Raw genomic sequence first — 12,101 nt, forward strand, 5'->3', positions numbered from 1 at the left:
ACTGTATAGTCCAGGAAAGACACCTGTGGAAGTTCAAAATGGCATGTTCCAGCCTTAGCATAGAGTCCATTTTCATAGAAGTATTGCAAGACCGAACAGACATGAGATCTGTGTGTGTGGGCTGGTCCAAGGAGAAAATTACTATATTGTCCATTATTATTTTTGCACACTCAAAGAGGAGATGTCAGAAGATTTAATTGACAAACAAATGGCCCCTGCCCCCACCTATAACTGGCCTTCACAGCAAGGAGCACATGGAAGGGCTATCACATGAAAGACAAAAACAGAACATTCCATAGCTCAACTCACCAACCAGTCTGCAAACTGACCAAATTAACCTGCCCAACAGTCTGCGTTAAAAACAGGGGTTTAGTTAGCATGCATTTGCAAACGCATGCATAAGCTGCAAGGCCTCTTCACGGCACCTTGTGTATGCTTGCAGTCCTAAAGCTACTAAATTTATGAGCATCTCCACAATAAGGGATTTTCAGGGACTTGTGGAGACGCTCATAAATTTAGTAGCGTTAGGACTGCAAGCATACACAAGGTGTCGTGAAGAGGCCTTGCAGCTTATGCATGCGTTTGCCAATGCGTGCTAACTAAAATCCTGTTTTTAACGCAGACTGTTGGCCAGGTTAATTTAGTCAGTTGGCAGACTGGTTGGTAAGTTGATCTATGGAATGTTCTGTTTTTGTCTTTCATGTGATAGCCCTTCCATGTGCTCCTTGCTGTGAAGGCCAGTTATAGGTGGGGGCAGGGGCCATTTGTTTGTTACTGGTATATATTTGGTCTGGAGACACACTGTACACCTTTGCTGCCATTGTGCTCTTGCTGGGTGTCCACTGTGCTCCTGTTCCTTTAAGGGGGATTGGGCTGCCTCCAGGCCCACCTGCCCTTATCTATCCATTTAATGCATGTGCTTCCATTGTGGAGATGCTCATAAATTTAGTAGCGTTGGGACTGCAAGCATACACAGGGTGCCGTGAAGAGGCCTTGCAGCTTATGCATGCGTTTGCAAATGCGTGCTAACTAAACCCCTGTTTTTAACGCAGACTGTTGGACAGGTTAATTTGGTCAGTTTGCAGACTGGTTGGTGAGTTGAGCTATGGAATGTTCTGTTTTTGTCTTTCAGAAGATTTCATTGATAAAGTGCTAGAGGCATAGGCGTGCGCAAGGGGTGTGCCAGGGCACACCCTAATGCTGGAGTTGGCAACCCATCAATTGTGGGCAAGTGACAGGTAAGCCGCGATTCTTATTTGCCGACCCCCAGAACCTAGACAGGATAGGCAGCTGGAGTGGAAATTAAGGGACCGATCTGTATTTTCTTCTGCAGCAGCTGAAAGTAGGCTTCTCCTCCTCTTCCTCTCGCTGATATTCAGCTGCCACAGGAGGAAAATACAGGGGATTGGTACCAATGTATGCCACCCCTCTTGTCCCAGTTCCTTTTCTTTCTGCTGCCCAGGTCCCCCTGTATGATCACCTGCTCCCCCCATTGTTTTAGGATGACGAGTGGGGAAGAAGCCGGTTAATATGTCACAAAGGCATATGTGTTGGAGCTTTGAGGTGCAAACAATAATACAATAGGCTGCGCAAACCTATGGCTAGAGGACAGCAGTGGCGTCACTTGAAACTAACTAAGCTTTATGCAGTTAATAGATCTATATTAGTGAAGACTCCATGAATGCAGTTGAAGAGCTCTGTGATAAGGGGTAGGGATGAGCCGAACACCCCCCCCTGTTCGGTTCGCACCAGAACATGCGAACAAGCAAAAAATTAGTTTGAACACGCGAACACAGTTAAAGTCTATGGGACACGAACATGAATAATCAAAAGTGCTAATTTTAAAGGCTTATATGCAAGTTATTGTCATAAAAAGTGTTTGGGGACCTGGGTCCTGCCCCAGGGGACATGGATCAATGCAAAAAAAAGTTTTAAAAACGGCCGTTTTTTCGGGAGCAGTGATTTTAATAATGCTTAAAGTGAAACAATAAAAGTGTAATATCCCTTTAAATTTCGTACCTGGGGGGTGTTTATAGTATGCCTGTAAAGGGGCACATGTTTCCCGTGTTTAGAACAGTCTGACAGCAAAATGACATTTCAAAGGAAAAAAAGTCATATAAAACTACTCGCGGCTATTAATGCATTGCCGGTCCGACAATACACATAGAAGTTCATTGATAAAAACGGCATGGGAATTCCCCACAGGGGAACCCCGAACCAAAATTAAAAAAAGAAAATGATGTGGGGGTCCCCCTAAATTCCATATCAGGCCCTTCAGGTCTGGTATGGATATTAAGGGGAACCCCGCGCCAAGATTTAAAAAAAAATGGCGTGGGGTCGCCCCAAAAATCCATACCAGACCCTTATCCGAGCACGCAACCTGGCAGGCCGCAGGAAAAGAGGGGGGCACAAGAGAGCACCCCCCCCTCCTGAACCGTACCAGGCCATATGCCCTCAACATTGGGAGGGTGCTTTGGGGTAGCCCCCCAAAACACCTTGTCCCCATGTTGATGAGGACAAGGGCCTCATCCCCACAACCCTGGCCGGTGGTTGTGGGGGTCTGCAGGCGGGAGGCTTATTGGAATCTGTAAGCCCCCTTTAACAAGGGGACCCCCAGATCCCGGCCCTCCCCCCTGTGTGAAATGGTAAGGGGGTACTTGTACCTCTACCATTTCACTAAAAAACTGTCAAAAATGTTAAAAATGACAAGAGACAGTTTTTGACAATTCCTTTATTTAAATGCTTCTTCTTTCTTCTATCTTCCTTCATCTTCTTCTTCTTCTGATTCTTCTGGTTCTTCTGGTTCTTCCTCCGGTGTTCTCGTCCAGCATCTCCTCCGCGGCGTCTTCTTCCCTTCTTCTCCTCGGGCCGCTCCGCATCCATGGCATGGAGGGAGGCTCCCGCTCTTCTCTTCATTTTCTTCTCTTCATCTTCTTCTCTTCATCTTCTTCTCTTCATCTTCTTCTCTTCATCTTCTTTTCGGGCCGCTCCGCATCCATGCTGGCATGGAGGGAGGCTCCCACTGTGTGACGCTTCTCCTCTTCTGACGGTTCTTAAAAAACGGGGGCGGGGCCACCCGGTGACCCCGCCCCCTCTGATGCACGGTGACTTGATGGGACTTCCCTGTGGCATCACGGGGAATGCCACAGGGGTCCCGTCATGTCCCCGTGGCACCTGCAGATAGATTACAGAATGAGCAGTCAGTGCTATCACTCCTAATGGTAACAGAACAGTCAGCTTAGAGAATGGGTTGGGGCTCAGTGCTGGCTGCACCTCCCCTCTCTGGGACACACATTAATTGGGCTTCAGACTAGGGTGGAGCTACAGTCAGCATTAACATACAGTAAATAAAAACAGGCTTTTCCTCTGCCGATCACCACAAGACCATGTGCTTTATACACTTGATCTCCTGGGGTCTAAAAACTTTTTACAAAATGAGTTATATATTATGTAGTTATTAGTAGTTTTTTTTAGAACCTACAGTAGCAGCACAATGTCTGGGAAAATATTTTTTTTTCCTATGGGCTAAAATTAAAAAAAAAAAAAAACAGCAGGTAAATAATGACTGTATTTTTATGACAACATTTTTGTTTAGCATGGATTTCTGGTTTAAGTTATTCATTAATGCATACAGGAGAAGCGCCAGTCCTGGCCATTCACTGATTGCTCATTACACAGCAACAACATTTTGTCAGTTTCACATGGTAAATGTCAATGCATTCCCCACCTGAATTACAGCTGCACATTTTTCAGGACAATAAAACTGTTGCCATAAAGCAGACAAAAACAGATGGAAATGGAACATTCATCCATGTCGGAAAATAAAATAGATGGAACTTATAACTGCGTAATATTATTTACGTAAAAGTCACATAACCACACCAATTATCTGGAGTTTATTTTAATGTATTATAGTTAGTAGGACTGTTTATCCTGGCCAGTCCATGCATCATGGTTCTAATCAGTTATTTGAAATCTTGTTCAGTAATTAAAATGGATGCCAACAAAATAATTTTGGTCATTAATCAAGCTTTTCAGATATCCCTCTAAAACGACCCCCTGACCTGTATTCTGGGTTTTCTTGATGAAGAACTAGTTACACCTCATGCCCGAACTGCTATTTCTCGCCTGTTGTACCTGGCTCGTAAATGCATTCTGTTGAAATATAGAGCCTCTCCCTCCTATGTTTGAGGAGTGAGGCATCCAAGTGAATACTACCTTACTCAATGAAAGGCATATCCTGAAATCACGAGGTACCCCTTTTAAATTCAATAAACTATGGGACCCCTGGTTACAGGTTAGCTCCAATAGCCCTTGTCTCGCTGCAAATCCTGCAAGGCCTATTTGTTTGAGGTAAGCTATTGTAGGCAGATTCAAGCTAGTTGTTGGTATGACCTGCCTGCAAAAGAAATAGGTTTAATTGTCAGCCTTATAATTATACTGATAACAGTATGTTTGGTTTTCGTTTAGAAATGTTTAGCGTCATTGTTTTAGGGCTACATTTACTAATTCTCACTGTATATCTTGCTCTTAGCAGTAAGAACAATCCATCCTATATATACAGTATCTCACAAAAGTAATTTTTTTATTATATCTTTCCATATGACAACACTGAAGAAATGACACTTTGCTACAATGTAAAAGAGTGAGTGTACAGCTTGTATAACAGTGTAAATTTGCTGTCCCCTCAAAATAACTCAACACACAGCCATTAATGTCTAAACCGCTGGCAACAAAAGTGATCACCCCTAAGTAAAAATGTCCAAATTGTGCCCAAAGTGTCAATATTTTGTGTGGCCACCATTATTTTCCAGCACTGTCTTAACCCTCTTGTGCATGGAGTTCACTAGAGCTTCATATGTTGCCACTAGAGTCCTTTTCCACTCCTCCATGACAACATCACGGGGCTGGTGGATGTTAGAGACCTTGCGCTCCTCCACCTTCCGTTTGAGGATTCCCCACAGGTGCTCAATAGGGTTTAGGTCTGGAGACATACTTGGCCAGTCCATCACCTTTACTCTCAGCTTCTTTAGCAAGGCAGTGGTCGTCTTGGAGGTGTGTTTGGGGTTGTTATCATGTTGGAATACTGCCCTGCGGCCCAGTATCTGAAAGGAGGGGATCATGCTCTGCTTCAGTATGCCACAGTACATGTTGGCATTCATGGTTTCCTCAATGAACTGTAGATCCCCAGTGTCGGCAGCACTCATGCAGCCCCAGACCATGTCACTCTCACCACCATGCTTGACGGTAGGCAAGACACACTTGTCTTTGTACACCTCATCTGGTTGCCGCCACACATGCTTGACACCATCTGAACCAAATAAGATTATTTTGGTCTCATCAGACCACAGGGCATGGTTCCAGTAATCCATGTCCTTAGTCTGTTTGTCTTCAGCAAACTGTTTGCAGGCTTTCTTGTGCATCATCTTTAGAAGAGGCTTCCTTCTGGGGCGACAGCCATGCAGACCAATTTGATGCAGTGTGCGGCGTATGGTCTGAGCACCGTCAGGCTGACCCCCCCACCCCCACCCCTTCAACCTCTGCAGCAATGCTGGCAGCACTCATACGTCTATTTCCCAAAGACAACCTCTGCATATGATGCCGAGCAAGTGCACTCAACTTCTTTGGTCAACCATGGCGAGGCCTGTTCTGAGTGGAACCTGTCCTGTTAAATCGCTGTTTGATCTTGGCCACCATACTGCAGCTCAGTTTCAGGGTCTTGGCAATATTCTTATAGCCTAGACCATGTTTATGTAGAGCAACAATTCTTTTTTTTCAGATCCTCAGAGAGTTCTTTGCCATGAGGTGCCATGTTGAACTTCGTGCCCAGTATGAGAGAGCGATAGCACCAAATTTAACATAGGAACAAAAATGCCGGTAGCTCTGGAAATCTTCTATAATCTTTATTGCAACATGACCATATAATAAGTGACAGCTAACACGTTTCGGCAAAAGCCTTTGTTCTTATGTTTGAGCTCATGCTGTTGGATGCAAGCAGGACATCCGAGCTTGAGCACCTGGAGTAGGTGTATTGTTTGCATTATCCTACGTGTGGTTCCATAGTTCAGAGCGGTAATGTCTATGTATGCAGTGTACCAAAATTAACACACCTGCTCCCCATTCACACCTGAGACCTTGTAACACTAATGGGTCACATGACACCGGGGCGGGAAAATGGCTAATTGGGCCCAATTTGGAAATTTTTACTTGGGGTGTACTCACTTTTGTTGCCATCAGTTTAGACAATGGCTGTGTGTTAAGTTATTTTGAGTGGACATCAAATCTACACGGTTATACAATCTGTACACTCACTACCTAACATTGTAGCAAAGTATAATTTCTTCAGTGTCGTCACATGAAAAGATATAATAAAATATTTACAAAAATATGAGGGGTGTACTCACTTTTGTGAGATGTATGTTGTGTATGTTATTCACACCCAATGTAACTTGGCATTTTGTGAGAATAGCTATAATATTCTTGGAACTCGTGCCCAGTACATAAAGGAACAGCAAAGAAAGAATGCTTGATGCTGCTAGAGGCATTTAACACATGAGCCTTAATTCATTTCAATGGACAGAATACATTTTTATTCTGGCCAGTGAAAGGAATTAATGCTCAAGCTCTTGCAGCCTAAAAATCTTGTGAAAGCATAATGCAGCGCACACACGAGCGGCCTTTTCGACTGGACTGGTCCGGCGGACAATCCAGTCGTGTGTGGGCTTCATCGGACCTTCAGCAGACTTTTTTGGTCGAAAGTCTGTCGGACTTTAGATTGGGAACATGCTTCAAATCTTTACGTCGTAACTCCGCCGGACCCAGAAATCCGCTCGTCTGTATGCTAGTCTGACGGACAAAAAACAACGCTAGGGCAGCTATTGGCTACTGGCTATCAACTTCCTTATTTTAGTCTGATGTACGTCATCATGTACGAATCCGTTGGACTTTGGTGTGATCGTGTGTAGGCAAGTCCGTTCGTTAAAAAGTCCATCAGAAAGTCTGTCAAAAGTTCGTTAAAAGTCCGTCGGACCAGTCCGGTCTAAAAGTCCGCCCGAGTGTACGTGGCATTAGACATTTTTACTAACTTCAGGCTTTTTTTCTGCCAAAACACTGCTACCAGGAGTAAAGGCTATTAGGAGAGTTTGCTAAAAACATACTTAGGACCAGATTTATACTAACATCCACCCCTCCTTTCCAGGCTAATTGTCTTGTGCCACCCCTGTTCCAACCCAGTCAATTGGATAGACTTAGCACTACATTAACAAGATCAGATATCAAGTCATGCAAGCCTAAGGTTTGACAGAAAAAGCAGAAAGGGACAGTTTGCACTCTCTGCATTAGTATACCTAGAATCAGGGCCGGTACAAGGGGTGGGCGGAAGGGACGGATGCCCTTGGCAGAGCAATTTATTGTAGTAAGGGGGCGCAGTGCTGGCAGTGTGCTGTTAAACTTTCTAGGCAACAAGTGACTGACTATCGCCGGCTGCCCCTACAACACTGCAGAGCTGCGCCTGCTTGCAAAGATGTGCCGAGTGCGCTCCTGCACCAGGCACAAGGAAAGGACCCGGTCTTTCCTTCCCTGTCAGGTGGAGCTGCGGAGTAATCTCCGCCCGACAGGGGCATCTGAGTCTCGGGGAGGCATGAGGTGACATCACCGAGAGGCCGGCCAGGAGGGGGGAGGAGAGAGAGGACCATAGAGAGCTAACGGGGAGAGGAGAAACCAACCAGGCAGTAACAAAGTAAGGAGATGGGCATCTATGAATCGGCTAACTCTGGTGGTGGTGGTGGTGGGGGGGGAGGCAGACAGGTGAGATTAATAATTAATGGTTTTCCAATGGTATTTGGAATATGCATTAAGGACCAGTGTCAGTTAATTAACCCCTTTGGGCTGCATTAGTAGCACCAGTATCAGTGTTCATTAACCCCTTCATGCTGCAGCATAACACTGCCACCACTGCCACTAATGCAGCACAAAGGGGTTAATTAAGACCCCATTTACACTGAGCCATGGGCTGATTTAGCGGTAAAGCCCTGCTACCCTGGACTCGATGACCTGGGACCCGCGGACTCGATGTCCGCCGGTGTCCCACGATTGGGTCTCAGGATGGCAGAACGGGGGGATGCCTTTGTAAACAAGGCATCTCCCTGTTCTGCCTAGTGACACAACACTGATCGTCTGCTCCCTCTCATCGGGAGCAGCGATCAGTGACGTGTCACAGTAAGCCACGCCCCCTAACAGTTAGAATCACTCCCTAGGACACACCTAACCCCTTCCCCGCCCCCTAGTGGTTAACCCCTTCACTGCCAGTGTCATTTACACAGTAATCAATGCATTTTTATAGCATTGATCGCTGTATAAATGACAATGGTCCACCATAATGTTGCAGTCACAATAAAAATCGCAGATCGCTGCCATAACTAGTAAAAAAAAATAATAATAATAAAAATGCCATAAAACTACACCCTATTTTGTAGACGCTATAACTTTTGCGCAAACCGCTCAATATACGCTCATTGCGATTTTATTTTACCAAAAATATGTAGAAGAATACGTATTGGCCTAAACCTTATATTTATAATGCCAAAAAGTACAAAATATTGTGTTTTTTTTGTCATGCTTTTTTTCTATTACAGGGGATTTTTACATTCCTTGTAATAGGAATAAAAGTGACACAATTTTTTTTTAAAACAGTGTAAAAATAAAAAGGTAAAATAAATAAGGGAAAATTTTTTTTTAAATGCGCCCCGTCCCGCCGTGCTCGCGTGCAGAAACGAAAAAAATGAAAATGGTGTTCAAACCACACATGTGAGGTATCGCCACGATCGGTAGAGCGAGAGCAATAATTCTAGCCCTAGACCTCCTCTGTAATGCAAAACATGCAACCTGCATTTTTTAAATGACGCCTATGGAGATTTTTAAGGGTAAAAGCTTGTTTCCATTCCACGAGCAATTTTGAAGCGTAACATTATCTTTCACAATATAAAAAAAAAATTGAGCTAACTTTACTGTTGTCTTATTTTTTAATTCAAAAAAATTTTTCAAAAAAGTGCGCTCGTAAGACCGCTGCGCAAATACGGTGTGACAGAAAGTATTGCAACGACCGCCATTTTATTCTCTAGGGTGTTAGAAAAAAAAAGTATAATGTTTGGGGGTTCTAAGTAATTTTCTAGCAAAAAAGAACTGTTTTTAACTTGTAAACAACACATCTAAAAAATAGGCCCGGTCCTTAAATGGTTATGGTCAGGTCTCTGTGCAGGCCAGTCAAGTTCCTCCACCCCAGACTCGCTCATCTATGTCTTTATGGACCCTGCTTTGTGCACTGTTGTGCAGTCATGTTGGAACAGGAAGGGGCCAGCCTTAAGAGTTCCCTTCATTGGAACTAAGGGGCCAAGCCCAACCCCTGAAAAACAACCCCACACTATAATCCCCCCTCCACCAAATGATTTAGACCAGTGCACAAAGCAAGGTCCATAAAGACATGGATGAGCGAGTTTGGGGTGAAAGAACTTGACTGGCCTGCACAGTCCTGACCTCAACCCGATAGAACACCTTTGGGATGAATTAGAGCCAAGACTGTGAGTCAGGCCTTCTTGTCCAACATCAACTTCACAAATGCACTTTTGGAAAAATGGGAATCAAACATTGAAAAATGGGAATCAAACATTCCCATAGACACACTCCTAAACCTTGTGGGCAGCCTTCCCAAAAGAATTGAAGCTGTTATAACTGCAAAGGGTGGGGAAACTCTATATTGAACCCTATGGACTAAGACTGGGATGCCATTCATGTTGTGTTCGTGTGTGTAAAGGCAGGCATCCCAATACTTTTGGTAATATAGTGTATATATAACAGCTGAACATGAACAGCAGAACAGAGCTGCTATTAATACGTAGAATATGCAACATATATCCTCAAACTAAGACAAGAAAGTCAGGGAATAAATATTTTTACAACCTATCATTACAGCCAGCCCTACTATGTCTTCAGTCTCCAACAATTGTTCTGTAATATTTTTACCTCTTGACAGCGAACTGTTCTTAAAAATTAATTTAGACTGATAACACATTACATCAAATTTTATGTGCATATTGATTATAATCCAAGTAAATTAAAACACAATAATTCTTCTCTATAGTAATTCCACAGGTTTCTTAAAAGGATAAGGAGTGCCATGACTACAGAGTAATCATAAAAGGTCAGTGACCTTATGTCAGTAGCAGAAGTAAATCAATGTATACTCCATGTGTAATTAACAATTAAGCTAATGCAAGAGGTCACCAAGTAAACATTAAAGTACTGGTACTGTCAATTGTATTTCTATTGTGCGATTATAGCAGTCTCCAGTATAACTCGGTACTAACAGAGAATCCCACTGAAAGCTGAACTCTGGAAAGTTATTGTTCCACCAACTAAGACACCTTCAAAAGCTTCTATGTGGGTCTGTACTTCTCAAGTCCTCAGCCAGAATTTTATAATTTACTGTATGCACTCAAACTAGAATATCTTTGCAGTTTACTATACAGTATGTCAGCTTTCTAGAAGTAATGTTATATGACAGCTTGTGTCATCCAAGTGACTTCTGCATACCTTGTGACCATAACAGATAGCTGATATAGCTGGCGTAACTACACCTTTGTAGGTTCTCAGCAGTCAACAGAACTGCAGAGCACATGCACAGGCCTGGCCAGGACGGGCTATCAAGGCAGGGATATCTTGCTGGATTGAGGACAGCTAAATACAAGACAGGAAAGGGGTTGGGAACGTTCTTGTATAGGTGTAACTGCACATTTAGAGGGACATCAAAATAAGAAAAAAAGAAAGCTGCTACCAATTACACAGTGTGGGCACCTAGAGATGCCTGCCTATACCGAACTTCATTGTAGTCTGCAATGCCCAATTGCCATGTGGTCCTAAATAGGCAAAGCTCCAACACAGCCCCCCTTCCTCCCAACTCCAACTGACCCATCACTAAAATGGACTTCCCTACTGGACTTCCTGGGGACATAGACAATGATTGTTTCATCATGACTGTGGGTACATAACAAGATGGTAGGGGAGTCCTCTGTGGTCAGAACACTGGAAGACTATTTTCAATAACTTTATAGAACAATAATTGGCTTATGCATAGGCAGTTTTAGATATGTTTATCTAAATAGTACCAGGGTATAAAAATTAGGTTGCCACATAAAAAATAAAGCAGGTATAAAACAAAATAGATTACCTCTCTGAAAAGATCATTTTGCTTTGTGCTTCCATGTTCTAAATCAATGAGAGCAGACTGCACTAATACAGCATGGCTATTTAAGCCAGTCAATGATATCATCTATCCCCAGTAACAACATAGAATTCCTACAATCAATTTTCACACATGATGTGGGCTCTATTCACTTGTGTCAAAAGAAGCAAATAACTTTGAAGTGATGAGAGGTTAATGACAACATGGAGCAAGTGCTCCACCATAATAATGACAATTTCTGTCCAGCTTCCTTGCTTAGGACAATGCAATCAGGCTACAGGGAAATGCTTCATCAGCCTGCAGTGGAGGCCACAGATAGCACCATACAATAAAGACCCCCAAAACCATTTATTACTTCTTTGGTCTGTGATCAGCAACTAAGCACTAACTACTTAATTAGTCAACTAATTAGTGACAGGCAGTGTTGGAAGGCTTCAGATGTCCTCAGATAAATGTAGAGATAAAATGCCTAATTAAACAGCCAGCATTGGACTGGTGATTGCCAGGGAGGACAGATGTACAGGATATTGTGTATTGCTGTGACAGATAACAGAAGTTACCACCGCACTGTCATTATACTTGCTCAGTCTGTGATAGATCTGCATCCGGTGGCTAGGCCTTCTCATACATTTTTCAATGCATATCTCATTTTTGCAACTTATCACATAATACATTCTACTGATATACCAAATCCCATATTCACAGGATTAAAAAGTAAAATATGGGAAAATATGATATGAAAAAAGTAAAATATGATATACAATTGTACTTTGTGTAAATTATTAAATAGATGTATGCAACCTTGGTTAAGATATGAATGTGAATACAGACATATCATTTTGCAGACTGTTCAGCTGCACAAGGG

The 12,101-nt window shown here is 43.2% G+C and overlaps 1 protein-coding gene across 2 annotated transcripts in view; it reads right to left on the bottom strand.

Moving 5' to 3' along the window:
- Positions 1-12,101, bottom strand: part of CFAP61 (cilia and flagella associated protein 61) — a 494,837-nt gene that overhangs the window by 227,187 nt on the left and 255,549 nt on the right. The gene's annotated exons all lie outside the window — the stretch shown is intronic.

The sequence above is a fragment of the Aquarana catesbeiana genome, linkage group LG04 (assembly GCF_042186555.1).
Source record: "Aquarana catesbeiana isolate 2022-GZ linkage group LG04, ASM4218655v1, whole genome shotgun sequence".
Taxonomy (NCBI): Eukaryota; Metazoa; Chordata; class Amphibia; order Anura; family Ranidae; genus Aquarana; species Aquarana catesbeiana.